This window comes from Aythya marila (assembly GCF_965140915.1).
Source record: "Aythya marila genome assembly, chromosome: Z".
NCBI classification, from domain to species: Eukaryota; Metazoa; Chordata; class Aves; order Anseriformes; family Anatidae; genus Aythya; species Aythya marila.
Genome location: NC_139080.1, coordinates 25,909,637 through 25,915,719, shown reverse-complemented (window position 1 = coordinate 25,915,719; position 6,083 = coordinate 25,909,637).

The window sequence follows — 6,083 nt, the reverse complement described above, 5'->3', positions numbered from 1 at the left end:
TTCCTTTCAATTATGTTTTTCTCCTTATGTATTCACTTATAATTTAAAAAGGATGAATGTTTACAAATTCATAATCCCAGTTAATATTAAAAGTTATGCAGATTTTTTTTCTTTTTTTTTCTTTTTTTTTTTTTCTTACATGTTTTTAACATGTGCTCCTAGTAAATGTTAAAGATATTAGTTCTATAAAAGGTGGTACATATTCTGAATAAATCCCAATGGTTTCATTGAGAGCATTTTAATTAGTTCTAATCCAGTCCCAAATGTTCACCATTATCATTCCTTGCAAACAGCCTTTTCAGACTTCAGGAGTGTGTTGCTGCTTTATGTGGCAGAAGAATGAGATCACAGACAGATAATAGAAGCTTGATGCTAAAACTGGCAGTTTGGCAGCAAAAATTGCAGTGTGTGTTCCCTATGTCTCGCCAGAAAGGAGAACTAAGGCAAAGTCTGTTTATAGACTAAATCTGCTACATATGCCAAAAGTGAGCTTTCTACTAGCTGTTCTGATAAGAACTATAATCAGCAATTACTAATGAAAAATATTGTCCTATTATCCAATGTTTGCCTTTATCTAGTTGTTACTGGAGATTTTGTGGATGGTTGTTTTGGTCACAAGAAACTTCAGACATCATATATTTGAATATAAATTTCTGTATGTATATGGTAGTTTTCAATCTTCTGGGGTTTAGAGAGGCCTACAGATTTTCCCAGGGAGATAGGGAACCCCTTGTTGAGAATTTGTGCCTGGAGGCAGTAGTATTAATACTTGCTCTTAGTGAACTTTGACTGTCTAAAGTGTGGTCTGCAAGTCAGGAACATACTCTGAGTCTCTGTGAGGACCCTGAGTGCCCCAGTAGACTTTGTTTGCCCTCCCATGTCTCACCCAGACAGCTCACTGAGGCAATGTCTGCTTGATCATCCCAGAGCTCCGTTTAAACTCAGGCTTCAGTGTGTGTGACATCTACCAAGGTGCAGGAACCATGATGCTGCTCCAGGAATAAAGAGGAGGTATAAGCCAGGGGGACCACAGGTCAGGCTGGGCAGCACCATGACTGATGGGATATGGTGCCTGAGCAAGGTGAGGAGAGGTGGTGAGAACAACAGTTCCCCATCAACAAGCTGGTGCCTACCAGACAAGGTGAAGTTGTGTTACATTCAAGATCTGCCAAAGATGTCCAGTCTGCAATTCAGGATCAGCAGGGGACAGAAGAAAGGTAACATCCCCTGTAGCTCAGGCACAGATGGGGTGCCCAGGTCTGAGATCTCCTGAGCACATGTCAGAGGTTGTGAAATGAGTGTGTGGGGAGTCCCAGATGAGGCTGTTCAGGGTCACTAAGGCCTATTGGGGCACTAAGGACTCTGCCAATTTGTATGACCTAGTCAATTAAAACTCTCAGTCAGAAGAAGGAAAACCAATTACAAAGTAGAGAAACTGCAGGAAGATGGTCAACTTTAGTTTTGGGTATCGAGTCTTTCAAGAACCAGACTAAGAATTAGGATAAGAATAAATGAGAATATTGAAGATCTCAGTGATCAGAAGTGCTGCACATGCCTTTAAAGCACACACAGAAAAATGTCAGGTGTCATCGTGCTTTAAAATAAAATAAAAATGGTTCCACATGGCAAAATTTATTTCTGAGATGCTTCAGCTCACCAAGCCTTGTTGTTGTGAGCAGTTAAACACAAGGAACAGAAAATTTTTCAGGTTGGCAACCAGTCTACTTTCCAAATAAACTGAAGGAAACTTAATGAAATTGAAAAAAATATATATTTTCCAGCTCTCCTATCTTCATGTTCTGCCTACTCTATGCTTTAAGTGACAGAGCACTGTGTTTGTTCAGTTGTGCTGTCCACCTCTACATATACTACCCAAGGGGAGAAAGCCACACTGAGGTAGAGTTCTGATTACATAATGCACTCTAAGATGCAGATAGATCCTGCTTTAACAGGGGTATAGGTTGCAGAATCTGGAAAGCTAGGGACTACTGCCTTCCCAGTATAGAGTGTATTCCTCAGTCCTTTATTTTACTCTTCCTGTGCTCATTTCTGGCCCATAATCAAGACTACAAAATAAAGGCTTATGATGTTTAGTGAACCAGGTAGGGATATAAAGTATAAGTTCTAAAATATTAAATCTGCAAGTTAATGGAAGCTATACATCTACAAACAGCTAGATTAACTATTTACTTTAGGACTTAATTTTTCCTGTAGTTGATGAAAAATTGCACGTGCTATATGGCACATGTGTACTGTGCAACTTGCAATAATAGTGTGGTTCAGGTTAACTAACTGAACAGACCTAATTAAACATGTTCTTAGAAGATGATCCATTTTGAATGTGGCTAAAATCTGAGTTTATCAGAATCTTTAGGAAGTCTTTGTTTTCCACAGTGGACTGCAATAATGTAAACAATTTGTATAATTACAAATCAGTGAAGCTTAAAATTATGTGAATGGATTTTTAGTAGCAACACTTTTTTTGTCAGCGTTATAGAGAACTTGTTATTTCTTGTCTGAAGGTTAAGACCAGGAAGCCAATGAGTCAGACTTAATTGTAAAAGATTTTCCACCTGAAACTGTTAAATTTTCCCCCAGGGAGAGGTAAAATTTTATGACTGTATGAAATCACTTTTTTTCAATGCAATGGTACTACTACAGTATTTAGATAGCACTTTCCATAATCTTTAATGTCTGAGGTTCATCTGAAGCAAAGATGCTTCAGATGTACCTTACTGCAATCATGGGATTTTAATACACAATTTACTGGTTTTCATTAGCTCACAGGCTAAAGGTAACTTTTTGAAAAATGTTCTTTTTGAAAAATGTTCTTTTCATTTTCTTTGATGAAAATGTTCTTTTCATCACAAAGGTTTTCTGATAATGACCTTAGAAAGAAACATCCTAAGTCTCAGTCTGATCTCTGGAAGTGTCTTTAAAGGCTTTTTATTTACAATATTCTGTGTTTATCTTTAAAAATAAAGTGTTGAAGGAACAGGAAGCTAGCTGTTGGTCTGCCTGGAGAGGGCTTAATTTACTCAAACAGAAAAACAATGGATGCATCTTCTGCTTTGTGTTGATTTACTTTCATCGGGTTTCCTTTCTTACATATTTTTTTTTATGTTTATTACACATATAGTCACTTCCCAGAATACTGATATGTATTATGCTGTGAATAGTGAGAATTAAACATTTTGGGGAACAATATGATATCTTGTTAGTTTATGCTTGCCATACTTGTGTCATTTATGGTAATTTACAAATGTTTTCCTACCACAGCAATTAAATCCTTTATGCAGAGTTTTGCTGACAGTACGAGTAATACAGATAGTTTGCAGACATTGGAATCAAATTTTAAAATGACTGATGCTTTTATATTTTACTTTACATTATGAAACAAACTAATCACATATAGTAATGTTGCCATTATTTGTCTTGAATTGTAGCGTTTGCTTTGGGAATAATATTGTTAACTCCTTCCAGTCAGTCTGCTGGTTAATTTCTTTCTGTGTTTGTTTGACATACATCAATGATATTTTCTGTGTCATTTTTTATTTTTTGCCATTTGAATATTAGCTTAAGATGTTACAGTAAAAACACTGCATGTGACAGAGTAGCCAGCCAAAATACAGGAAACAGTCCTAGGAAAACCCTGAAATGAACAAGATGAAATAAGAGAGGTTAGTGTACGTTATTTGGAATATGTACAGTATGTTTTTCAACCAAAGAATTTACAAAGTACCTTATTATTTAAAAGAAGCAGAGGAAAACTAAGGTGGGTATGAAACCAAATTACTTTGCAGAAGAAATTTAGCAGTCTTGCTTGTACTTGCAAAAAAATGTTTGGGAAGAACTTAGGCATGCAAGCTATTTTTAAAATAAAATAATCTGTTCAGTAACCTCCTTCCTTTCTTTCAGGTATATTTGCTGTTTTAGACCTAAGAGTCTAGCAAGTAAGATAACAATCTGTAATGCTCCCATCAACATGTTAGAATTACTATTAAAAATGGTATGAAAATGATGAATAAGATGACATTTTAAGACATTATCAACTTTTAATTATTTCAGATTTTAAATAAAGTTAAAAGTATACAAGCTTTGAAATTGAATTCATACTGAAATATACAGGAAAAAAACGCTATTTACAAATGTATTTTTAAAGCACTAAAAATGCATTTTGCCAAGGTACCTGTTAGCTGTATATTATCAGACTTTTTTTTTTCCCACTTTTTTTTTTCCTTGCAGTCCTCTATGAATGTTCTTCCTGTCATTCCTGATCATAGCCGATTTCCCATATTGATGAATCACCATGTCACAGGCTCTGAAAGCCATTGTTACTTTTTATGTGCAAGAACACTTCTTATCAACTGTGCTTTTTTTTTTTTTTGCCTTTTTTTTTTTTTTTTCATAATGATCTGTTCCTGATGTTTTCAGATTTTTCCTCCATAGGTAGGTAGTTTTCTGTTTTAATTTTGATTTGGAATTGTATACCGTCAGCAAGCGTGCAGAATAACACAAAGAAGAAATAATCTACGATTCAAAGAGAAATGGGGGAAAACTACCACATATTCATTTTAAGACATTTTGATACCCACCCATGTCAAGTAGAGCAAGTGACCCAACTTTTCTGTCTCTTCTCTCAGTTTTCACTACTTCAAAGCAAGAAAGAGAAAATAAATGATTAAATATTCTGTATTTGATTAATTAGTTTGTCTAAGGTATTCATCTAAAAGTAAATTCTTGTGTTTCTTAACATTTATAGTCTAAAGCATTTGTTACATACTATATACCATATTGTATATCCTAATCCATTTTCAACAGCTATGTTATATTATACTAGAGGCTATATGCCATCTAATTTTGCTTTTGGAAACAGAGCTAAAATAGTAGGTATGTTCAACCAAACTGAAATCACCAGAGATCAATCTTTTTAACTACAGCAAAATCAGAATAATGTTGCTAGTCAAAGGCATGTGGCAGGGGAGTGGCAAATACCTGATACATATTTAATTACTCTTCAGATCTGATATTTCCAAATGCTTCTCCAAGACCAAATTAGTATAAAAACTGAAGATTGTTTTCGTTTTCTTATAAAGACAATGATTGTTTAAGCAGTTTTAGCTAATCATTTAGGCTTTGCGACCTCTTGGTATGTATGTGCTACCTACACCTAATATATATATAATATGTATTTATTCAGAGAAATATACATATCTGTACATATGTATGTATGATGGCTTTCCCCCCCCCCCCCCCAGATTCACTGTAGCATTTAATTCTTTCCATCCAAGCTCATTTAATTTTACTATACAGCAGGAAATCTTCCTCTTTTTCCCTCTCATTATTTAGGTCAAATTGATGAATGCTCAGTTTCTCCTCAGATTCCCACAGCTGAAGCAGTGAAGCAGTATCCCACCAGAAAAGCATAGTATGTCATTCTTGCTTTTATTACTGGTCTGTTTTTAAGAGATATTTTGGCAAGAATACTGGATGAATACCAATAAAGAAATGGGCTTTCAATCACAGAAAACTATATAGAGAGCTTATCACTTTTTATTATTATTATTATTATTATTTTTTTTTTTTTTTTTTTCCCCAGGCAGAGACAATGCAAACACCTTTCATTCAAGGAGGAGCAGGTCAATGTGCACAGCCAGGACTCTGGGGTTCGTTGGACCTGATGATCTTTTGAGGTCCCTTCCAACCCCTACAGTTCTGTGATTCTGTGATCAGTCTGAAGTTGAGCTTGGGAAAGAGAAGTAAAATTGATGTAGTGAGTTCAGCAACTTCCATGATGAAAATATGGCAAAATAAAATATTCAAGAAATGAGAATTATGAAATCATAAAAAGGATTTTACATGTCTTTCCCAACTTTTTATATTCTGTTACAAACTATAAAAAGTAACATACAATAATAAAGATGAAAAAGAATATGCACATTGAGAGAGTTGCAAAATATCTGGAAGGGTTAGAAAAACAAGGTGTTAAAATATTAATTAACATTATGCCAAGGATGCATTACCCTCTTATTATGGTTTAGTGGCAGCAACAGCTGATTCCCAAGGAGGACAATATGAGGGCA